The following is a 26,534-nucleotide window of genomic DNA, read 5'->3' as shown; positions in this document are numbered from 1 at the left end:
CTTTGAATGAAAGTTGTAAAACTTGCAATTGATGTGAATATGCTCTTATTGTTGTATTGTTTGAAGATCTCAAATGAGCTATTTATAGGCATATGAGACTTCATTTTCAAATTTAAAAAGATTCACATGTCAAAGACAAAATCATTTACTTCTCAAATGATTTGAAATTTTACTTTACGCAATTGTCAAAAACAACATTATTCACTTTTTAAAATCAAAGTTTCTCATTCTTAAAATTGTCAAAGACAACATCATTTACTTTTCAAAATTTCCAAACCAAAGTTTCTCCTTCTTAACATTGTCAAAGACAACATTATTCACTTTTCAAATTTTTCAAACCTAATCTACTACTTTTCGCACTTGACAAAAGGAGCACTATTTACTTTTCAAAATTTTGAAACAAAATAATCTACCTTTCGCATATGCCAAAAATAGAATCAATCACTTTTTTGAAAAGTTTCAAACAAAACATACAAATGTGAAAGATGACAATCAATCATCTTTCAAAAATTCGAATTTCAAACTTTTAATTTTCAAATATGTCATATACATTGGAAAATGCAATTTGATGTTTTATGATAAAAGATTAATTTTGAGCCTTAGTCCAATTTCAAATTTTATCAAGAGATGTACAAAATTACTCTAGGAGCTTCATTTGTGAGCCCGGTCCCTTTCTTGCTCATGCTTGGTTCATTGATATGCTTGGCTTCATTGTATAGACAACTTGACCTTGAGATTCCTTTATGCTTGAATTCATTTGTTTTCATCAAAATCCATATGTAGATATGTAACTATATGAGGTTTGAAACCTTGGGTTCAACAATCTTCCATTTTTTTTATGGTGACAAATACTTGGAAGAACATTGAAGCCTGTAGTAATACTTATGCTCCCCCTTAGAATGTGCGTTAGTTTTTCCAGCAATAGATAAACATAATTTCAAGTATACATAACAAGCGTAATAATTCAAGGAATGCTACTTTAAAATAAAGCATTGACTAGGACATGTTAATGTTAATGTTTTAGTCTAAAACTTCTCCCCCTTGTAGCATCATTAAAAAAGAATTGCAGCAAACAATGCCAATGGATGATGAAAACGGTGCGTTTGTAGAAACTATGGAGAGTTGAATAATTGGAACTACCCGGGTTTCGACAAGTACTGCAAAACCTTGAGTTGCTTGGGTCTTGACATGAGGGTTTGTATATTTTTCATAATTAGCCGTTGTAAACGTGTTAGCCATTGCATGATTTGTTGGACAAGTCATGGAGGATTGTCTTCTGGTTGTAGCCGTTGGTTTTTCACAAGGTAAGTTTCATTATTTCCTTCTAAATCCTCGAGCCCTGCTCGGGTCACAAAAAATGCTATAAAGCTCAGGTTGCCTAGGTCTGCGGAGATAGTGCAACAAAGCCTCAAGCCCAGCCAGGTCTCGACAAGTGCTGCAAAGCCTCGAGCCTAGCCCGGGTCCCGCCTGGATTAACTCTATGAATTTTTGTAGAGATTTGAATGCGCTGGGTTGCTATTTAAAAATACCATTTTCACCTTGCGAATACTCACCGAAAAATTTCTCACATTGCTCATTGACTTAGTTTTTGTTTATCTTGAACGAGAGCATGGCCGAGCAACATTCTTCCAATAATGTTCCAGATTTGAATCAGGAACCCTTTACGCCTTAACCACTAATTTTCTCTCTTGAGGCCGTCAACACCATGATAAGAGCAGATATGAATTTTTCTAATAGGACTGATTCTGAGGTTGTTGTAGGATCAAGAATCTCAGTGCCCAATATGCTGCCTCTATTGCGACCATGTCTCAGAGGTTACTGGCAAGGGTGAGTGAGATTGATTGGCTTAACAATCAAGTATCTGAGTAGCATCAAAGACTTGCTAATAAAAGTAGAAAGAATAAAAGATTAAAACAAGAAAACAAGAAAACAAATAGTTGAAAAATTTTGTGGACTGGTACGCTCATGACCTGCAATCACGAATAGAGTAGCTAGAACGAGAAAAAGTACAAATACAAAATCAACATTAGCAGACATTGATTCCTTGACTTGCAAAGTTCCTTCATAAGTAACTTCCAAGTTATCCAAAATTTTCTTCGTCGTCTTGCAAGTCATTATTTTATTGAACTTATTCCCATAGAGAGCATTATATAGGAGATTTATAACTGTTGAGTTCAATATTGTAATTCTATAGCCTTCACGATCTAACTCTTCTTCTTCATTTTTGACCTTTACTCCATCAACAAATTTTGTTGGAATATAAGGTCCATTTACAACACATCTTCAAATTTCTCGACCTTGAGATTGAAGGAAAATTCTCATTCTAGCTTTCAAAAATGTGTAATCGTCTCCACAAAATAGTGGAAGTCGACTACTAGATTGATCTTCACCAAATGTAGCTACAATGTTAGTCATAAGATCTTAACTCAAAAGATAATTAATCTTATAAATGTGTCCTCGCTCTGATACCCCTTTTTGCCTAGATGACTAACACAAGAGAGGGGCGAATTGGGTCATATTTAAAAATCTATAATTATAAATTAAATACCCAATATAAAATAAAAACAAAATACGAAGCAGTAGTAAATATAAAGAATAAGAGTAAGAGGAAGCAAACTCAATATTTTAGTGAGTTTAAGTCACACTGCCTACGTTCTCGCGTCAAGCTACTCCTTGAGGATTTCCAAATTCACTATCCAATCTCCTTCAAGTAGAGATAGAAACCTATTGCACCTTTGAGCAGTATCGCTACAAATAATCCGTATAGAATACCTTTTACGCATGCAATCACCTTACACGTGGTGATTCAACGTCTATTCTCTATATAGAACACCTTCTACACACATAAGGGTTATACACACCCTTTCACTGATACAAGACCTGATATTAAGTAGGTTATCAAAAAACACTTCTCAATGAGTGGAATAAGATCAATACAACACAAAACTATATCTCTCTCAAAAGGAACAAGGGCTAAGGCTCAATGCTTAGAAAAGAGAGATTGAAAGCTTTGAATGGATGTTGTAAAACTTGCAATTGATGTGAATATGCTCTTGTTGTTGTACTGTTTGAAGATTTCAAATGAGCTATTTATAGGAATAAGGGACTTCATTTTCAAATTTAAAAAGATTCACACGTCAAAGACAACATCATTTACTTTTCAAAATTTTTCAATCAAAGTTTTACTTTTCACAATTTTAAAAGGCAACATCATTCACTTTTCAAAATCCAAGTTTCTCCTTATTACAATTGTCTAAAACAACATCATTCACTTTTCAAAATCCAAGTTTCTCCTTATTAAAATTGTCTAAGACAATATCATTCACTTTTCAAAAGTTTCAAATAAAAGTTTTACTTTTCGTAAATGTCAAAGACAACATCATTCACTTTTCAAAATTTTCAAACATAATTTATTACATTTCACATATAACAAAAGGAGCACTATTTACTATTTACCCTTAGAGCTTCATTTGCGAGCTTGTTCTCTTTCTTGCTCATGCTTAGTTTATTGATGTGCATAGCTTTATTGTGTAGACAATTTGACCTTGAAATTCGTTTATGTTTGAATTCATTTATTATCATCAAAATTTATATATAGTTATGTAATTATATGAGGTTTGAAACCTTGAGTTCAACATGATTGTTGCCTTTCTAAGATAGTTGAACAAGGAAAGGATTACTATATCGTAGGCAAATATCTCATTGCTCTATTAGGAGAGAATATCATTAGTTATCAATGACGGTTACCGTATTGACCCCACTCGGTGGTGCAATTTCCTAATAGGATGCGTATGGTATGCCCGTAGTCTTTCAACCCATTGGGCCTCCCATACGGACCACCCATTCCGTATTGTTGGGCTCATATTTAGTGAAGATAAAAAGAATCTCTCCAAATATCTTTCTTAAACCAAAAAAAAAAAAAATGAAAACCATTCCATGGGTAAATAATTATATATATTTAATATTTGAAAACAAATAATGCGAGAATAATTAAATTGATTAAAATGGATGAATGAAAAAAAAGTGGTATTTTATCAAACCAAAAAAAAAAAAAAGAAGACATAGGTGAAGAAAGAAACCAGGCCAATAACTAAACCAAAGTAGGCAAGAAAAACAAAAGAAGAAGGAAAAAAAAAAACAAAGAACAAAAAAAAGTTATCTAATCATGAAAATAAGGCAAATGCTATTTAGTCATATGATATTACAGTTCACCGAGTAGTATCCAGTCATCGAGTGCCCGCCCACACGACAAGCGTGACATATGGAGAGTTGTTGATCTACCGATAGAGAACACACGAACGGACCAGGAAAGGGGTTGACTAAGAGGAGAATGTTGGAGAACCACGCAGCATTAATGGCTCTACCACCCAGACAACACGTCACATCAATGACGCCGTTACAGAGCCACACCACATTTAAAGGTTCTGACAAAATGAATAGTATGGGGAACACAGACTTCCTTATTTATTACACTCCAAGAGCATTTACTAACTTTGGCATCGGAGGTTCCTCGGCCCCAAAGCCACCCTTTCAAAGTCGCGTTATATTCTTCTCTGTGCAATGCCTATTCTCAAAGACTTAAGTTGTTGGAACTTGGCCTAAGGGTGTGCAAAACACAATGTTAACAGAGATATTGAGTTGAAAAAGGTTGTGGATCCCATGTGTAAAGATGTTTTGATTTGAGATGAGTTTAGTGATTTAAGAGTTGGGAGTTTGAATGTTAGACTTATCTTAAAATTAGATTTAGCTTAAAATTAAACTGAACTAAGTTGATCTCAGTTTAGGTTCAAGTTTGAAACGGGGCCGAAGTCTGATTTCAACCAATTAACCCCCCTATAGTGCATGTGTACTCAAATCATCAAGTGCCATTTATAAGTAAAACCTTAATGATAAATTAAAAACTAAGGTTCAGGTCCTACAAGTTCATCCTAACACTTAAACATAGCTCAAAGCCTTTATCACCACTAAATCATCCATTAAGCATACATGATGTTTCTAGTCTTCTTCACCAAGAGATGTTTCAAAAACTAAATTAAATCAAGCATTTTCCTTCTTATCCCAATCACGAGGTTTTTTAAATGCCCATTTCTCAAGCCTAGGTAAAAATTAATCAAAACTTTCATGATTTAACTTAAACTAATCAAAACCCATGCATGATAGATGATCAACACAAGATAGAATTCTAACCTATTATGGAATGCTTCTAATTTCAAAATTAACCCTTCAAGATTTAATCCAAGATGTTTATGCATCATATAAAATCATAACAAGTCATGCCATGGCTAAAAATCCAACCCTACATAATTAATTTCAACAAAACCTCAAATCTAACCCGGTTTGGTATTAACAAGCTAACCCTTGATTAAACTCAATCAAAATTCATTCTCATGGCATAATTTGACACCTAACATCTCACTCTAATACTTAACAAGAGATAAGTAAGAATAGTTATAAAAATCGTGGCCCTTAAAGCTCCCAACCACACTCACTTCAAGAACTTCAAGAACTCACTCGGTTTCATCTCTTTTGCACACTAAAGGGGAGAAATGCTCTGAAGAACACAAGAGAAGGCTTGGAGGAGAGGTGTGGAGAAATGAGGGAGTGGAGGGGGTATTTATAAGGTTCAAGAAGTAAGGGGGTGTTGGCCTTAGTTGGTGGAGAGCATTTGTGATTGGTTGAGTGGGCGATGGAGTGTGGTGATGAGATTTCCAGCTTGTGTCATCACTTATGCAGGTGAATAGCGTTCAAACCTCCATCATATTAATCATTTTAGGTGCTGCATTGAGTTATGTGGGTGCAGGTGTTGCCATGGTGCCGAAAAAAAAATGCAAAGAGGCATTGAGGTAATTTTTGGAAATAGGAGGCCCACTAGGGTGTTGATGATCTGTTTTTTTTTTTTTTTTCTAATTCTTGAAACAGGTATTTCGAGAATTAGACCCCAAACTCAGATTGGGGCCAATTGGACCTTGGAGGGTTGGAGCCCAGTTTTAATTATTGAAACTGGGTTGTGGGCCTGATTTGTGAATAGTAGTGAAAAAGTTGTGAATAGTTTGTGAATAATAGTGAACTGATTGTGAATTGTAGTGAAGTAATCTAAGACTACTTCACTTACCAAACACACCTAAGTCCCATTTGTATCCAAGTGTATGATGAGTCTTTTGATTTATTTTTGTGGTCAATATTTGTTTCGGCCAAGAATTCATTGTTTCTCAGTTTTACTTTTTCTCTTTAATTGGTAATGAATTAATATATTGTGTAATCCTTAGAAATACTCCTTAGAAATATTTCCAGCACATTTAAAACACTGGGTGTGCCCTAGAAGTCACATAATATCTTTGAAAACACGCCATCGAGGTTCGACACGCATGACGAGGCTCACAGTCGCTAGATAGAAGGGGCAGGCAATCACATAATTTCTGCCCTCGAAATTTGCTTACGTTAGAAGGAAGGAACGTACGTCAGAAAGAAGAAGCGTACGTAAGAAGAAATGAGCGGGGTGTTACATTCTCCCCACCTTAAATAAATTTCGTTCTCAAAATTTGCTTAAGGTTCTAGGGATTTCACTTAGCGTTCTAAGAATTCGTGCAGGGTTCTAAGAATTCGCTTACCCTTACTATGGACAGGTTCATACCAGTCCTCGCGTTGTCTTCACGCATCTTCGTGCACGATCAGCATCTTAGTCACGTCTTTTACAGAACTTGTCCTCACGTCTTGTGATTCCTCCGTCAACGTGCTCAAAGTCAGTTTGAAGCACTAGAGCCCATCCATCATGTAGCACTCATACCTTCCATAATAAGATTCTTGCCAGCAAGGCTTGAAGTTTCCATCTTGTTTTTTCGTTTCGGTCCTAACCTTAGCTTGTAATCATTCATGTGTTTCTTAACTATTGCAATCTTTCTAATGTTTCTAGTCCGTTTCTCAATTAGCAAGCAGCTATTGCTACATGCCCTAACATTCCATTGTCCATTCCTTATCCTCCAACTATGTTTAGTCTCTGATACCTCTTACATTCAATGCACATAGCATTACTACCTCTTTCTAGTTGTCAGTCTGACATGCATGCATTAATTAGGTCATACTTTGAAAATATCATAGCATTAGAATAAAATATTTTCTTGTACTTACTGTAGGACGAGACATGCCTTGGGAAGACGTCAGTCTAGGTTTTTCCTTCACTTGCAGTTCTGTTTTCAAAAGTATTATTTCTTTGGAAAAAGTTCTCTTTAGAAAAAGGGTTTTCTCTCTTTTATTTTGAAAAGAATGCTATAGAGTCTAGCATAACCTGGGTTTTGATCTGATACCACTATGTAACGCCCGTCCTTGTGGTGGGACTTTTTATAAAATGATTTTAGAGAAAGCAACGGGAATTATCGTCCGATTTAAAATTTGTTGCTTTTATACCCAGGGTGCAAGACTCTACGTTATAAAATAAAATATGATTTGCGAATAAAAGAGGTTTTCAGCCGAAAATATTAATTTTTACAATAAAATGCCTCATACATTTAAACTGTCATGCCTAGACTTATGTGCTCTTCCCCATGGGCCGTGTCCATCCTAACGCGTACTTCTCATTCCGTCCCTGTGGGGGGAGGGGCATACATAAAAACTAAAATGAGTCAATGACTCGTAAGCATTACGTCATACAGTTAAAATATAATAATATAGGTTTTCATTCGTGCATTCATCATTCCATACATACATACTATACGTACATGTATACATGCGTTCCCTTTCGTTTGAAAACATCACTAGACGGGATTTTTCTTTAAAAAGAGGCTTTCTTTTCATAAACATGTCTCCCATCAGTGCCTTCATTTCTTAAAGAGTTCGTGCATTCATGCATCCACACATTCTTTCTTATCACTTTCATTGGCCGGTACACACTATTACGCCCCGTGTGTTGGGGTTAGCGGTCTTCATTTGAACCCGGACTCCGCCCATGGCCACGGGTTAGGAATCCCTTTCATGGGGGGCAGCACTGGGTGCACTACCAGTACTACTTATCCGGCATTGCAATCTGCCCATTCATTGGTACCCTTTTCATTCATTCATATGGTCGTTACGTATTTTCATACATTAAACATTCAGTCCTTTCATTCAGTTCAGTCCTTCCATTTTTAGTCCATTTCATTTAACAGTTCTTTCATGGAAAATATCATTTAAGAGCATTGGTTTAAACATCATCTTTCATGGCATCCATAAAGCATCAGTTCATAGGGGCATTTTAACATCAGTTCATGGGGACCCTTTAAAACACTTTCTTCGCGTCAGTCAAAGCATCAGTTTAAAGCTCGAGGCACAGGCCTCGACATTTCTTTTCTTTTGTTTGGAAAATACATACAATAGATACAACGTATAATCATCCATTCACATGCATACAAATAATACTTTGGGTGCGTAAAAAGGGGCTGCTAAGGAGGACCATTACATACTTATACTTTTGAACACTTCGCATTTTCTTTCGTAAAACTTCTTTCGTGTTGTTTCATAAAGCATCTTAGAGGAAAAATGTTTCCTTTATCATTTCGTATATTTTAGAAAACTCTAGAAGAGTATGAATGTAACACTTACCTGGACTCCATGCTACTTGCATATCATGCAGTCCATTCATGTGCGTGTCAGATGACAACCTACATGCATACACATACCTTAGCGTCATTCTCTATCTAATGCATAAGCAACTTAAACTAGAAATAGAGCTACACTTCACTTGGAACACTCTCCTTCTATCCCATGCACTTACGTGCTCTTTACTATGCTAAAACCTTCGGGATCTACTTACGGTCACCACATTTTCTAACTCAAGGTCTTGCCTCGAGTACTCATCCACTAAAGTGAACCCATGATTCACCCTAAGATTAAGACACTAGGACCTTCGTCTTACTCTTCTTACTAACCACATTCTGACGCATGATTTCGACTGATGGAATCACGCATCCCATTCCTAGACAATACACCCGTCACCATCTTCATGCACCTTAGCTCACACTAAATCCTCATTCCCATCCATACAAGCCACATGACTCTAAGCCAACACTGAGGCTTAAGCACGGTGTAACTTTGCTTAAGACAGATTACCCATTACATATGGTGAATCCGTCCGGCAAATGTGTCTCACCAGATTACACATGTACTTTACCCCTTTATCACCTAAGATCAGCATATAACACGTTGATCACCTGCTTGTGTAAACAAGCACCATACTCCGATACCAACCTTCTCTTAACTTGGCTAGCATGACTCTTCATTCTATCTGTCCCTTTTGATAGTTCATCCCAACACTTAGCACGACAAGACTCCGTTCACCATTATGCTTTACGTCACTTCATATAGCTCGAGACAATTCCCAAGCTACACCGTGACTTTGTCACGTCACCTGACATTTCGCTACGTCATTTCTATGCCAACTCCTAACTCATCATGAGTACGGTCCCTCACGTACTCTTGTCACATCGTGACATCTCGTCACGTTCCTACTACATCATTTCTATACTAACTCTTCACCCATCGCAAGCATGACTGCCAGTAATCATGTCACTTCGTGACATTCCCTAGTTATGCTTCCGCTACGCACTCTTACACTTGTTCTGCTACTTCACCCATACTCCCAGCCATAAGTCCAACATGGTGACACTTGTCACCTCAGACTATAGGCTACACCATAACAACTTCGGGACACTGTTCCACAATTACCAACACTACTCGCCACACTCTACGCCCATCAACCACCCAACCATTCTTATCTCTGGGACACACCACACGGTGTATCGCTTCACCTCATGGAGTACACTCCACGCAAACTCCCTTCTCACACGCTACGCCACATCATCACTATGGCGTACCCGCCATATAGTGCATCACTCCACCACATGGAGTACACTCCGCGTGTACTCCCTTCATACACGCTACGCCACACAGAGTACACTCTACGTGCACTCTTGCCATTCCACATGCCACATCACCCATACAGTATAGTCCACATCACCACACAGCACAGTCCACAACACTTCATAGAACACTTCCCAACTACGCCCAACACTTCATCACACAGAATGCCCAACACTTCACTACCCAGCACATCACAATGCAACGGACTCCACAATACTAATAGCATAGTCCACAACCTAATCAGCTAATAACATGAATAATGAGGGATAGAGCATTGCTCGCTGACCGTCACAGTCGATGACGTTGGAAGGAACGTACGAGGCGGCTATACTGCGTACGGTGACTGTTTAGGAGGATAGCTAGGCGTGGTCTTGGAATGGCTCATGGTGGCCTTATGATGGTGGCAAGGAGTGTAGCATGGCGGATCTGGCCGTGTGCAATGGCGGTTAGTCACGTGCTGTGACTGTCCACCATGCGTAGTGGCAGCCCCCCCCACATAAAGTGGTGGTTCGGGTTGAGGGTTAGACCAAGGGAGGTCAAGGGAGGTTGCTGGTGGAGCCGTGGAGGCTCGGTGGTAGTGGCACGACGGTCCACGGGGGTGGAGGGGAAACTGGCCGTGTGTGAGAGGGAGAGATGCCGTGAGAGAGTGAGGGAGAGTGAGGGAGCATATGTGGCAGATCGGGGCCACGGGTGGTTGGGATGGGTCGGTGGTGGCCTGAGGATGATAGAGAGGGTGGTCGGTGGCCGGAGGAGGTGGAGCTCCGTCGTTGGTGTGGAGAATCCATGCAAGAGAGAGGTGGACTTCGTGGGGGCAACGACAGGGAGATGGAGGCCGAGCTCAATGGGTAGTGGTGGAATCGGGCGTGGGGGACAGCTGCGTACGACATACGCTGAAGGAGAGGGAGGAGAGAGAGAGCCGGGGGAAAAATGAGGGAGAAAGAGAGAGGGGCTGGAGTTTTATTCTAAAACCCAACGTTTGGCGATCTACGCGACGATCTAAAGACGGACCTAAAACACTGATTTAAAATGCATAAACGTTAATTTAAATAAAAGTACAGAGAGGAATAAAGGTAGAATATTATTTAACTAAACTTTAGTTTATAAAATAATATTCGTCATTAATAAAATGATGAAGTCTTATTTAATATAATTAAAAGATTAAAACCATTTAATTAATTAAAGCTTTCAACATAATTTAAATCTTATAATATCTTAAATAATTGGAATCATTTTAATAATTGATATTAAAATGATTTTCGACAATTATAATATTTTTGGAGCTCTTAAAAAATATTATAATTGTCTTATTTAAAGTCAAGCTTAGTTCAATAACACTGGAAATACACTTTATAAATATGTCCAGCACATTTAAAACACTAGGCTTGCCTTATAAGTCACATAATATCTTTGAAAACATGCCATCAAGGTTTGGCACGCATGACAAGGCTCGCAGTCGCTAGATAGAAGGGGTAGACAATCACATAATTTCTGCCCTTGGAATTTGCTTACGTCAGAAGGAAGGAGCAAACGTCAGAAAGAAGAACCGTACGTAAGAAGGAAGGAGCTGGGTGTTACACTTATAGATGACATTGTAAAGACTAATAGGTCGGAGTTTGGTTACTTTAGTGGGATCTTTGACCTTAGGAATTAATGCAACGAGATTGGTATTAAAGTCACTAGGCTATAGACTAGATTGGAAAGCTTCTTTTATTGCAGAACAAACATCAGACCCCACCACAGTCTAATGATTTTGACAGAAAGCAGCTGAAAAACCATCTGGACCTGGAGAGCTTAAAGCATTCATTTGAAAGACTGCATTTTCTACTTCAAAGGCAATTATATTTTGGGTTAATAAAGTATTCATATCATTAGTAACTGAGGTCTTACGATGTTGAATACATTCCTCTATCTTATCAGTGAAGTAAACAAATGTTGAATAAAGCTTTGAAACACAAGACTTACCTCTTCTCTGTATCAGCTGGCCTTCCTTCCTCATATGATATTCTCTTGTTGTGTTGGTCTTCCTTCTCTGGTTGGCACACATATGATGGAATCTTGTGTTTTTGTCTCCTTCCTTTAACCTTTGTTGTTTGGCTCCTTGCTTCCACTTCACATCCTCCTCTTCAAGCAATCTATCCACCTTCTTTTTTAGGTTTTTTATACTGTCATTATAGTCACCTGCATTGGACTCTCGTAGCTCTTTAACCTGAGCTAGTTTTGCGTTTATGAGCCCCTTTTGGTTTTTGAAGGAAGTTACTCCATGTCATGAGATTATCCTTGCATCTTTTTTGGGCATTTGTAGTTTCTTGTATCTTGGAAAGCTGATTTAGGGTGTTACCCCAAGCTTTGCTTATCATCTCATGGCATTCCTCTCATTTGCCCAAGCAAGCTTCATATTTGAAAGGCCTTGTCATCTTCCTCCCTTTCACTTCTCCACTACCAATAGTAATTAGAATTGGGCAATGATTTGAACTTTGTGCATCTAGAGTAATTACACTAGAATCCGCAAACATACTGAACTAAGCCTGATTTCCCAGAGCTCTATTTAGTTTTTCTTTAGTGAGATTCCTACCTTCTCTTCTATTACTCCGGGTAAAGAAGTCCCCATGAAAATTAACCTCACTAAGACAAACAAGTTCAACTGTTAACACTTACCAAATGGTGAAGTTTACGAATTGTTCGAGGGTTCTCAAACCCTTGATTGTTCCAACTTACGAAAATCATGGTTATTGGTTAGGCTGCAAAGCAGCCACCACCTTTAAGTTATTAGATCTACTCTCATCGAGGTTAAACTAGTTATTTTGGTTTTTTAGTGCAGTGGAGGAACGGTGATTCTATTAGAATTTTACTTGAATCTCTCTTCTTGGTCTCTCTTGTTATAACAATAGGCTCAGTAGACCTCTTTGAAGTCAAGTCTCTCGCGCTTCTCTTCCAGTTTATTTTCTTTATTTATTGCACATTCTTTGTGTTAGACATCAATATAAGAGGGACGATGTTGCTAATAGTGATGTTATCTTGTCTGCTCTGTTATGCTTTGCTCTGTTTGGATTGGTACCAACTTCTCTGTCTCTGAGTGCACCCAGTTTGGAAACAAAGTAGTTTTATTATGGTCTTTCTTGTGTGCACACTCGAGACTCCGAGAAAAATAAGGGAAAGATTCCACCTCTGTCTCTGCCAGGTTTGGCCACCGGGGATAGCACAACCCTACCACGGGAGTGAAATATCGTCTCTGCTCTATAAGATGCTCTGTTTGGATGTGATGATGATGCAGAGTTTATGTTATGCCAAAGTACTATGGCTTTTTACTTGTCTTAAAACCATTGCTCTGTTACTTTTGAAAATATGTTTAGTTCTGCACGATAACTCTGGAAAATATTTTATTTTGCATGCTATACTTTGTAAATGCTCATGTTTGTATGCTAGCATATGTCATATGCTTACTGAGTTGTTGATAACTCACCCCCCATCTTCATAATATTTTTCAGATGATGTGGATAGTCCAACTGAGGACCTGGATTAGATTGGTAAGCATGTTTAAGTTGAGGAGAAGATATTAGAAGAATGAATTCTGATGTCATTTAGTTATAATGTCTCTTAGATTTAATTATATCTTGGATTTAGTAAGACTCATGAAATTATTAGTTTGGTTTGTAATGACAATCGGGAGATTGTGGACTCATTAGTTTATTTTTGCTGCAGTAATGACTTTGTGGAGTTTTCAAGGTGGTTATTTAGAATACATGAGATTGAGTTTTGCTAATAAAGTTTTTTTTTGGAGATTTATTTTAGTTGTGTTGGGAAACATGTTTTTAACTGTCAGGTAGTAATTCTCCAAGCCACCCGGGTTTGGGGCGTTACAAGGGATTTGATGGGGTGGACGTAGAGGGAGAAGGAGAAAAGGAGGAAAGAGAGGGGAAGGTCCCAGATCGAAATTGTGTTCCTTTCTATTCTTCCCGACTCCTTGAGAAATTCCTAGAAAAAAAAGGAAAAAACAAGAAGAAGAAACACGAAAGCACTCAGAGGATTACAGTGTACAGAGAAGAAGATGAAACTGACATGGAAGAATAACATAGTAAGAACAGCAAGAAGCGGTCTTTGGCCGCTGTATCAAACTTCCCAAACCTCCCTTTTTAGCACCATCTGGAAGACGAAGAAGCTAATAATAGCAACAATACACAGCTTAAAAAAAGGAGAACAGTAGTGAGGGATTAGCTTCTCTCGATTCCTCTAATTCATCGGACGCCAAGCAACTTGGATAGTCCTTTCAGATGCAAGGAAATAAGCTCGCTGAGGTTTACGCCAAAACTTTCATTGCGATTTTCTAGATCTTGGACTTAGATATGTAATTATTTCTTAATTTTAGCAATGAAAATATACCTAGTTAGATAATTAAAATAAAAAAAAAAGCCTCAGCCTGTGTCATACCAATGAAATTATGTTAATATGCCATAGATATGTGTCATACCTCCAAATCTGGCGTCCATCGGAGTGGAGCGTAGCCCACACGCGTGGGACGAAGTTACGGATATCGTCGGCACATGGCCATCACGCGCCATCGTGGAGCCCTCTGCCGACGCCATGCCCGGTTTCCATGGAACCTCTTACTCCGGGACTTCCAAGTCAGACCGTCGGCTTTCCTCCCAGAGTGAACAGTGTTCTATACGAGCCACTACTGACCCATTGTGCACTGTTCATCCATCTTTATTTTTTTCTGTTTCTTTCTTGTTTTTGTTTCAATGTTTTGTAGTTGTTTTGTTTTTCTATTTTTGTTGTTGTTTTTTGTTGACCCGAGTGAGGTGTTGGGCCTTTGGATCAGACGTAATCTGGGGTGAAGAGCCATTCGAGAGTGGTGGGCGATGCTACGACTAGTGGTCGTACTGCTGGGCTGTTGTGGTCCGTGTGTGAGCTGGGTGCTCATTCTGTTAGGGCTCGAGATGTCGATGCTTGCGGTGGGTGTGACGTCTGGGGTCTCACCAATGCTTGTGGTCTTGTAGTTGTTAATGTGTTTATTTGTAGCCTTTTGTTAGTTTAGTTTCAATAAAATAGAAATAGGCTATTGGATTTGGTGTCCATATTAGTGTCCCGTACTCTTCCTCCTTGGAAGAATAGAGGGGTCCTTTAAGTTTTGTTTTATAGAGTGCTTTGTTTGTTATGAGAGAGTTTGTTTAGAAGTTAGGATAATATCCGCCACAAAAGAATTTGTGTGTGGGGAAGCCCAAGAGCTGATGAGTAGTTTGGCTTATAGTCTGGATTTTCCATGTATTAGATTTTTCATGTTGTAACTTCAATTCATTAATGAAATGAGTGTTTCCATAAAAAAAAAAAAAAAAAAAAAAGAAATATATTGGAAGCTGTTGTCATACCACCGCATGTTGCCTTTGCCATAGGACCAAAACTTGGATTTTCAGAATTTATTTGTTGAGGCCATCACTAGGGGTGAAAACTGACCTCGTCGGTGCGGTTTTTGGGTAAAACCGACGCCGACTGACGTAAAGAAAAATGGGGGAGGCGCCGACCGTAACCGGTCGATGGGGAGGAGGACACCGATCAAGGTAGTTCTATGGCGGTTCTCGGTCAGCGTCAGTTCTCTGGCGGTTCTACTGAGAGAATAATGAGAGAGACTGAGAGAGAGAGAGAGAGAGATGCATAGTAGAGAGAGTGAGTTACAGAGGAGAGATAGAGAGAGAGTTGCATAATCGAATTCTGGAAGAAGAGGATTATTATTTCTTTAAGTGGAAGGGCGTCGTTTCAGACTTATTATTTTTTTCTTACATCCTTAATAAAACGACGCCGTTTGGTTTAATGCCAAATGACTTCGTTTCCAGTATCTGTTGTAATACTTATTAAATAAAACGACACCGTTCCACTTAAACTTAAGTGGAACAACGTTGTTTCGATAAGGGTATCTTAAAAAAAATATTTTATTATATCTTGAAATTTCCACCGCACGCCGACTGGTTCTCCACTAGTTCCTGACACGGCCGGTTGGTTTGCGTCAGTGGCGGCCGGTGCCGTCGGTTTCTGTACAGCCCTAGCCTTCACTACTTCTTAAAGCTTAAAGAAATTATCTATGATGAAGAATGGTATGTCCTTTCTCTTCTTCTGGTTCTAATTTCTTGCTAGATGTAAGCACCAATTGAATTCTATGCTAGCAAAAATATTTTAAACAAGTTGGTTGAGATTTATTCTTCTCTTCATAAATCATAATGCCACAAGCTGAATTTTGGATTGAGTTTGCCAAACCAAATGCAAAGAGTTTGTTATTCATCCCCATAATATTGTTGATCTATATAACATACGTTTTTCTAACTTAACCAGTATTGTATCTCAAATTGTGGCTCAAAATTTTTACCATAACGTTGTTTTCATTGCAGGGAAAAGGATGAAAATGTTCTAGAACTAGATTTTGTAGCACTTGACTTCACTATTCCACACTTAACCCTGTCTTCTTTTATTGGAAATGGGCTCAATTTTGTTGCAAAGTTCACAACTTCAAAGCTTAGCGGAAGAGTGGAGAATGCACAACCTATTGTGGACTATTGGAAATGGGCTCAATTTTGTTGTAAAGTTCTTAGGTCTGACCCAACCCGAATGATTCGGGTTCGTTCAGTTAGGGTAGGTGTGTTTCTAGTGATCGGACAGGATGAGGCATGTCCAAACCCAACTTGGTCTAGTCAATTTGTAGGCCTAATGGTAGTAGCACCATTTCGGTTTGGGACAAAGGTTCCATAGGCTATTTTAGGGTAAGAGAACTGAGTGTTTTTGAAGGTTTTTTTTTTTTTTTTTAATAGAAACTTCTTTAATTCATAAGAAACGATTACAACATAGAATCTGACCAAATAACTTGTGCAATACATTCGGGATAAGAGTCCCACCAAGTTATCAAATCATCTATATTCCATGCAAGTTTAGCCAACCCATGGGCTGCACCATTGCCTAGACGGTTGTTGTGTTGAATAGAGCAACAAGGAAATCTCAACATTAGTTGCTTGATATGTTGCACCAGATTTCCGTGGAGAGATCTTGATGTGGTGTCACTTTGCACTTCATTCACCATTAGTAAGGAGTCACTTTCTATAACCAAATGAGAGATTCCAAGGGGAAAGCAAAATTGGAGGCCTCTCAAAATTGCTAGCATCTCGATCTCAATTGGGTTATTTACATCGTTTTCCTTTTTACTAGCCGAGAAGATGATTTCGGCCTTTGTGTTTCTGAGAATAAGACCCACTCTGCGCTCCTTTGGTTTGCAAATACAGCCCCATCCACATTTACCTTCAGAATTCTAGGTTCAGGGGTCTCCCAACGGCAAGCTTTCCTAGGCCCTTGAGAAGCAAGAACCTGCAGGTAAGCCTTGTGGGAGGACAGAGCCGTTTCTGTAGCTTGTAAAGCAGGTATGACCACGTCTTCATGGATCATTTGGTTCCTCTTGTGCCACATTCCCCAGGCTATTAACAACACCTTCTCTAATTCTCCATTGATGCCTCTTTTCTGCACATACATTGCAAAATGAAACTAGCTAGTATTCATAGCCTCCGCTGGAAGTTGAGGAAATAGAGAGGACCACACATCTCTAACAGTTCGAAAACTTAAAAGTGCATGAGTGATATCCTCTTCGGCTTCCTTACACCATCTACAGGCAGGTTCATCTTTCAACAAGGTGGGTAAGCCATTTCTACATGCCCTCCAGCCGAATATCCTTACTCGGTTTGGCACATTCATTTTCCATAGTTTTTGCCAAAAATTTCTTTGGAATTGAGCATTTGAGCATTCTTCTCTATGTTCATTTGTCTCGAGTGAAGAGAAAAATCTATAACCATTTTTACACTGTAATCCCCATTCTTTTCATGCTCCCAGATTAAACGGTCTGAACAAGGGTCAGAGCTTAAGAGAATCTTGAAAATAACTGCTGCTTGAGGAGCTGGAAAATGGCTTTGGATCTTTGTTACATCCCACCACTTGGTATTTCTATCAATTAGAGTGTTGACAGTAGCATTTTGGTGAATAACTTCAAAGCTGGAAGGTTGAGGAAGGAGCTTGTGCTGTTGCAGCCAATAATTAGACCACACATTGATAGATTTCCCATCACCAACTCTCGATCTACATCATTTCATCAGGTTTTCTTTTGCCTCCCAAATTCCTCTCCAAACATAAGAGGGATTTGCACTGAGTTTGGCTTCTTGGAATCTAAGCTTTGGGAAATATTTGGCTTTAAAAATCTGGTGTAGCAAAGACTGTTGTTCAGTCATTATTCTCCAGCCCTGCTTCGCTATATTAAAGATCTGTAAATTCTTGAAACCCACCCTACCATTCTCATTAGTCTCACACATTTTCTTCCAGCTAATCCATCCGATTTTCTGCTCGTTCTTCTTTTGACCCCACTAGAAGCTGGCCATCATACTTTCAAGTTCGGAGCAAAGAGTAGAAGGAAGCTTAAAACAGCTCATAGTGTAAGAGGGAATAGACAAAGTCACTGCTTTAATTAAGATTGCCTTACCACCTTGAGACAACACCTTTTCTTTCCACCCTTGGAGTTTGGACCATACCTTGTGTTTTAGGTCTGAAAAGGTCTTTCTTTTTTCTCTACCTACCACAGGAGGGAGGCCAAGGTACCTTTCATATTGTTGATGACGATTTAGCCCCCAAAAACTAAGGATCTCTTGTTGTTGTTGATTGAGAACATTCTTGCTAAACACCATAGAAGTTTTATCTTTGTTTACTTTTTGACCTGAAGTCTTTTCATAGGTGTCTAGCAGGACTTGAATCTGTACATTAGTAACCAGATTGGCCTTACAGAATAGTACACTGTCGTCCACAAAAAGGAGGTGGTTAAGTCTTGGAGCTCCTCTACAAATACACAAACCTTCGATTTGCTTTGATCTCTCAGCTTTCTCAAGAAGAGAAATCAGACCCTCTGTGCATAGCAAGAATAAGTAAGGGGAGATAGGATCTCCTTGCCGCAGGCCTCAAGATGGGAAGATAGGGCCTTTAGGTTCCCCATTGACTAAAACAAAAAAGGAGACCGAGGTTGCACAAAGCATCACCAACTTCACCCATTTATCATTAAACCCCATTTTAAGCATAATCTTCTCAAGAAAATTCCACTCTACATGGTCATATGCTTTGCTCATGGGACATGTAGCCTTTTTTACCTTTCCTTTTCTGCCTCAGGAAGTGGACCATTTCGTATGCTACCAACACATTGTTTGTGATTAACCTGCCAGGGACAAAAGCAGCCTGTGTAGAGGAGATCACGTCAGCTGAAATGGTTTTTAACTTATTTGCAATGACCTTTGAGATGATCTTGTAAAGGACATTGCATAGGTTGATTGGTCTATAATCTACCACCTCAACTGATTTTTTCTTTTTTGAAATCAATGTGATGAATGTGTGGTTGAGTCCTGCTAAAAAAAGCCCATAATTGAGGGCTTTCAAAACTGCTTTAGCCACCTCCCCACCTATAACACTCCAAAATGTTTGGTAGAAAATGGGAGCCATCCCATTAGGTCTTGGGGCTGAGAGAGGGTTCATTTGTTTCAAGGCTTGTGACACCTCTGCTGCAGTGTAGGGTTTGGTAAGGGATGAGTTAATATCATCGGATACTCTCCCAGGAAGGTCCTCTAGGAAATCAATCTGGCCTTGTTGGCCTGTGGATCTAAACAACTGTTTGAAGTAGTCTGTAATAATCTAATCTCTTAAACTTCCAGTCTACCACTCACCTGTTGCATTTTTCACACACTTAATTACTTTTTTCTGTCTTCTTTGGGAAGCTTTGCTATGGAAAAAACGAGTGTTTTTATTGCCTTCTTGCAGCCACATAACTTTTGCTCATTGTTTCCACAATAGTTCATCCCTTTCTAACCACTTCTGAAGCTCTGTTCTAGCAGCTCGAAGAGAGTCACTTCTTTGGCAGCAAGGGTCTAATTGTTGCAGCTTCTTTAATTTCAAACGAGCCTGCTCAATATTTCTTCTCATGTTGCCAAAACAAAATCTATTCCACACATGAAGTTTTTCCCCACAACGCTTTATTTTTTCCATGATAGATGCAAGTCACTTTGGCCTGTAGCTCCTGTCCATGCTAGTTCAATGACCTTTTTACAATCTAGTTCTTCAGCCCAAATGGCCTCAAACTTGAAAATTTTTTGCCTAGCCATTTGTCTTTTGTCATCTTGAGTCTTGAGAATGATAGGAATATGATCAGAGTAAGGTGCAAAGCCATGGTAAACTTTAGCCAAAAGATTTTGAGACTTCCACTGCATATTAGCTAGGAAGCGATCTAACCGCTCACAAATGCTATGATGTTGTCCCCTACCATTCCACCAAGTGAATTGGTTATCGTTGAAACCCAAGTACATCATCTCACAATCATCCAGAAACTGTCGAAAGTCCTTCATTTGTCTTTTTGGTCTGATTCGGCCACCACTTTTCTCATAGCTACTTAGGATCTCATTAAAATCACCCATCATTAACCAACCTCGGTCACTAGTAACTTCCAGAGATTTAATCATATTCCAAGTGTCCAGCCTCCTTGAAGCCTCCAGGTGGCCATAGATTCCAGTCAGGTACCACAACACTCCTTCCCGATCATCCCTCTCCGTGTTGGTAACCAAAGCATGAATGTGGTGTTTCGAATAATTAAGGATTTCAAGTTGGGAGTTATTGTTCAAGTACAAAGCCAAACTCCCACTCCTCCCCTCACTGCTCACTGCCATATAGTTGGTAAATCCAATGCTAAATTTTAATTTCTCCATGACTTTGCCTTGTAAACTAGTTTCTTGCAAAAATAAAATAGCGGGTCCTTCTCTTTGGATTCAATCACGAAGTACTCTAATTCCAAGCAGATTCCCAAACCCCCGAGAATTCCAACTTAGGAGTATCATAGCTTCCAGCAGGGCTGCTTAGCAGCCGTTGCCATTTCATGGTGTCTCGAAGGACTCTGCCACCCTTGTTAAGATCTGCATTGGGACTGTACAGAACTAGTTTACATTTTTTAGCTAGCTTCATTTCTGTTGGGTCTATATTTTCCTTGTTCCAATTACATTTTTTAGCCACATGATCATTTTGAGAAACACAAATGATACTTGGGCCTCGTGCTCTCTTTCTCTAGGTTCTGCCTTTTGAGGGGCTAGCAGACTTAGTAGGAATGTAAGATTGGGATACCTGGTCGATTAAGCACCCTTTTTGTTCTGGGTCATGCATAGATGGTCCACCTGGGCCCAGCCCATAACTGTTTTCTCCCCCGACTTCCTCAGATGCCTTATTTTTCTGAGTTCCCGCCATTTATTTTGAAATTCAAGGCCTTGCATGCCACCCCTATAAGGGACCTCGTTTTCCACCATAGCTGTAGGTTTGACAATACCATACTGCTGTTTGGTAGTCCCAGTTGAAATCCCTTCCACGTGCTCTTTAGTGAAAGTTAGATCACTACTAGATCCCGGATTTGCTCTTGAAGTGCCACCCTTTCCATTACAGGCAATTGACTCCCATTGCTTTCCCACACCACCTGTTGACTCTAGCCTCAATATTTGCTTTATTGATAGGCCTGCAGCTACATTAGAGTCATGAGAGTCTGCAGAGGTCCATTGCTTGTCAATACCGTCCTTTGTCCCCAGAATCATACTCAAGCTGACATTTGCACCGTGACACGAAACTTGTGCCACATGATCTGTGACATCTGGAACAGTAGTCTCATTGGCTGTAGGCATCTCCGGTGCCACTTCCTTCAGATTTCCCTCCTCCGTAGACATCGTCTTCAAGCCTTGTTCACGGCTGAGCCAAGTCCCCCTAGGGGTAAAATTTTCTTCAGCATGGTCCCGTCGTTTCTTCTTTCTTGGGTCAACACGCAACTAGGCCCCATATTGGGACGTAGCCTCCCAAGATTGGTCGCTACACTTATCCACCATGTGCATGATTCTCCCACACTAAAAGCAGAAGCGTGGGAGCTTTTCGTATTGTACTGGGATCCAGTAGTTAATCCCTTGCAAAGTTATTGTCCTTCCTCTGGCTAGTGGTTTATAGCAATCCAGTTTAACTTTTACTCTCATGTAACTTCCCCACCCTATGTTATCATCATCAACATCAACATTCTCAACAACACCCAGCATGCTTCTGAGTTTGCAGCCACATTCTCGATTCATCCCCACCAGAGGCATGTTCTGAAATTGGACCCAAAATGAAGCAGACTCGAATTTCAACATACTTGGTTGTGTGAAACCTTGGAATGGATCAATGGCCAAGAGACAATCGTCAATGGAATGGATCAATGGATCAATGGCCCTCCTCCAAGTATTTTATTTTTGTCAGCATGAGTTTCAAAAGAAAGGATAAACACATTCGTACTCACCTCCTTAAACTTGGCCGGTTTGCTCAACCTCCAAATTTTTGCCATCATCGACTCCACCACCTTACTGCTAATATGTGGCTCCGAACAAAACTTCCCAACTAGACATTTCTCCCCCTTCCTCTGAGCATCTGACATTCTCTTTTCTTCTAACACAATTTCATCTCCCTCCTCTTCATTTAGACATAGGTTTCCCCACATCTCTTGCATATTCTCCATCGCCATTAGCTAAGAAGAGAAACACACTCGGTTTCTACCTCTGTTGTCGTTACCAACCCCAGACGTGTAAGAAAACTACCACCATAGCTTAAGTTCTTCTAAAGTGCCATAGATACCATAGACATCATCTAATATTGTCAACAATGCACCGAGTTTTGTTAACATTCTCCTCTCATATCCAAATTGAGGTTGAAATAATGCAGCCGCTGCCCAAAGGAAATTCTCTACCACTCTATCCCTTACAAAGCTCAAATCTCCAAGGCCAGTGCTCCTCCACCACCTTTTGTATGAGACAAGAAAATAATATCATTTGTAGAACTAGAGCATATATTATAGTTTCTTGCCTCTCTAATCTAGTATATATCAAGCAAGGGGATGTTTTGCAACATGAGAATTCTCAAAATTTCCTATAATTTCATTCCTATAACACTCAAATACAAAAAACTTTTCAATTTCAAATTTTCAATATTTTTATCTAATCATTTTAACATTAGTATTCAAATACAAAAACCAATATAATTTTTACAAACTTCCAAATAAAATTAAAATTAAAATTAAAACATAATATTCAAAAAAAAATTAACTTGATAATACTTTTGTTCAACTTTCTCTCCTCTTTTTCAAAAAAAAAAAAAAACACATCTTCACTCAAACCATTCTACTATTATTTACATGATTTGTGGGCAGGTTTGGGGGGTGGGATGAGACACAAAATTCTCATATGATCTCATCATTACACCTTTTTCAAATCTCCATACAAAATATAATAACCAATTCAACTTTTTCAAATCTCAATTCACCTTTTCCAAATTCTAAAACAATAATAATATTAAAACATAATATTTTAAACTCTCAAACAAAACACAAAATTCTCATCTCATCTCACCTCCCAAACCTGCCTTAGCATCCAAAGATGCCCTAAATCTCCTTGTAGCTCTTGAGACTAAGATCCAAGTTATAAAATGAGGTTAAACATGTCTTTTTACCTTGACACTTCTTTTAGATCTTCTTGGTGGATTGCTTGTACCATATTGAAATCTAGCTCTGCAAGGTTAAGCAAGGTAGGGTTCATATCTTCTTTGCTCCTATATGCATTAATGAACCACCTCACTTCAAACCTTATCACTCTCCAATGCAGTGGAAGCTCTAGGGCATGATTCACCATCGTACAAAGGTATTGATTGTTATTTTGATCCACGTACTCTTTAAGGTGTTTGGTTGCAAGATTTCTTGCCTCCTCCAAGATGCTTTCGCCTTCTCTCAGGTGGAACGAGGCTTCATAAAAAGCCAGCATTCCTTCAATATCAATACAAAAACATTCTTTGAAATTTTCCTTTTCATTGAATAAACTTTTGAAAGTCTCTGCAATCAAACAACGCTCACCAATTGTTAAAAAATAAACAAGAGGTTATGAGTATGATATTTATTTTTGTCAAAGCATTACCATTATGTTGTTTACCTTGAGGTACATCATATCCGTGTTGTCTCAGGAGCCTAAACTCAACAGCTGTGGCATATAAACTCTACTTCTCGCAAACATCACCATTATGGCGAGTAATGTATTTATTTTCCAATATCTTCCTTATTTCGTCCTCAAAGTGGTAAGATACTCCAAGTCTTTGCAAAGTGTCAATTAGCTCAAGTTGCTTTATAGGATCCACCACTTTGTAAAACATCATCGTTACTTCTCCCTTCAGCTTATCAATCTTTCGGTTGAATAACTCCCCCTACAAATAAACCAATAACAATTATAAAACTATTGAGACAAACAATAAAAAAAATAGAAATCACACACTTGACCACATATTTGCTTATTGATTGGATGTAATCATGATGCCAAATGGTAGGATGGTAATTTGCTGATCTTCGGACAATAGTAGAGTCAATACTTGAGTTTTCTTCAGGGTCCTTTCTTTGGAAAGGATGAGGTACATCGCCACCTTTTCCTCTTGTTAAAGTTAAGACAGGTCTTTTAGGTGGGAGCGATGTAGAGAGGTTGCAATTTCGGATTGAATCGAGAATGCTAAGATATTGCATTGTGTAAGTTATTAGTGAAGCTTTGCTTTTCCGTTTAAATAGATTGTTGTGGAACATACGCTGCAGCCTTCAACAATATGCTCCAACCTTGGGTGGCTATAATCTCTTTGTGACGATATTAAGGGCACACTCATGCACGAATTGCACACCCAATGTGCAATTGTTTTTTTTTCTTTTGGTTTTTCTTAAACATTTCTTCAACCCTTTAGCCATTTAAGAAAAATTATAAACTCGTTAAACTCATTCCATCAAGTAAATAATAAAAAGACAATCGGTAACTTTTGTCGGTGATATTTCTTGGGAATATATATCATTTCCCTTTTTTAAAAGCCTATGCTAGCATGGGTATTTATGTTAGAAGACTATAGCAAAAAAAAAAAAAAATTATAATTAGAAATGATGCATTAAGTTATAAATGAGTAAGGGTATGTTTGGGTGTCAAACCCATATCAACTTATCTCAAACTAATCATTGCTTGGACTAAGTACTTTTTAACTTACCATAAAATGTTAAATATATCTCAATCTGTTTCATACATTCAAAAAATCTCAATGGGACCTACAAAAAATTACTATTCACAAATCAACCAGATCATCTGAGATCACCTTAGCACCTAAACGTAGCCTAAGTCAAGTTCCAAACAAAACACAAAAAACAATCCAACTTTTTTACATTCCAAAAAAAAAATTATATTAAAAAAATTATATTCTAATAATATTTAAACTTTATAACAATTTTATTCAACTTTTTTTTCTCTTCTTTCCCAAAACCCAATAAAACATCTTAACTCAAGTCATTTCACTATTAGGCACATATTTCACATCTTATCTCATTCTCATTCTCATTCCTCTTCCTAGTGGAGGAGATGCTCCTAAGGTTGGTGATGTCGGGCCATCTTTCTAGGGAAGCGCTTAGCATTCAAATGTCCAAGCAGCGACGGTGGCATCTCTAGCTCTTACTTACGAGGTGCCGGAATCAATGGCCTTCGAGGTCCCTGGTCCAGATGACGGTTCCGTCGACGCTGAGGTTCGCTCTTCCCAAGTTACTCTCTTTCCTTATATGTTTTCGTGTGGCTTGAGGCTTCCTTTCCCTCGCCCCGTCCGTGATTTGCTAGATCCCCTTGGTCTTGCCCCATCCCAGCTTCACCCGAATGCTTGGAGGCTTTTGATTTGTTGCAATATCATCTAGTGACGTGCTTTTCTGGAGTCGAACCTAGAGCAGGCTGACCTCAGTGGCCGTGAGTTCTTCCTCACTCACAAGGTGTTGTAGCAAAAGGAGAATGTTTGCAGCTCCAAGGTGATGCACACCCTTGTCAACCTGGAGTCGCGATACCGTAAGGTGAAGGACTGGTCTCCAAAGTTCTTTTTTGTGTCTAGCCACGGATTGGAGTTCTCAGTGGGTCAGGTGAACCTTCGCAAGTTCCCGATTCATACTAATTGGGTCAAGTGAACAGTTCAATAGCTACCCCTGCCGAGTCACAACGTATTGCTATAGTTAGGGAGTGGGTGGAGAAGAACTCCAATAGTGTTTTCTCGGAAGCTCTTCTTTTCGAGGAGAGCCTAAGTTTTCCCTTGCCTCCCCTTAGTCATATTCCTTTTGAAGATAGGGTGACTCTTGCTCGGTCTCTGGTCACTCCTACCCAAAAGCGCCCCGTGGATTCTTCTCCATCGGGCAAGGGGAAGAAACCTCTTTTGGAGGGGTTGGGGTCGACAGCGGGCCCCTTTCTAGAGCCCTGATTCCTGAAGGGCAAGCATCGACTACGCTAGAGATCCATCATCCTATCATCATGGTGATGCTAGTGGAAGCGTCCTATTGTCCTGTTGGCGTGGAGGTGCCGGTGGAATCTTTTCCCTTCGAGACCTTGGACCCATCAGCAAGAGGCCCCTCGACCTAGGTTTATGTGGTGCCAGCCCCACTGACTGATGTTTGTGAAGTGTTCTCGGAAATTGATGACCTTAATGACCTACTCCGATGAGTCTTGGCAGTCAGGTTTCCCCAGCGGGTCGTTGTGGGACGGCTTTCTCCGGGGTCTCCTCCCCTTCTTCTGCTATCG

General features: G+C 39.2%; 1 pseudogene; it reads right to left on the bottom strand.

Annotated features, from left to right (window-relative positions):
- The window catches only part of LOC108997547, a 43,370-nt pseudogene extending 18,889 nt beyond the window's left edge, over positions 1–24,481 (bottom strand).
- Positions 24,482–26,534: the final 2,053 nt, after the last annotated feature.

This window comes from Juglans regia, chromosome 6 (assembly GCF_001411555.2).
Source record: "Juglans regia cultivar Chandler chromosome 6, Walnut 2.0, whole genome shotgun sequence".
Lineage (NCBI taxonomy): Eukaryota > Viridiplantae > Streptophyta > Magnoliopsida > Fagales > Juglandaceae > Juglans > Juglans regia.
The sequence above is the reverse complement of the archived record's forward strand: the minus strand, read 5'-3'. Positions and strand labels throughout refer to the sequence as shown.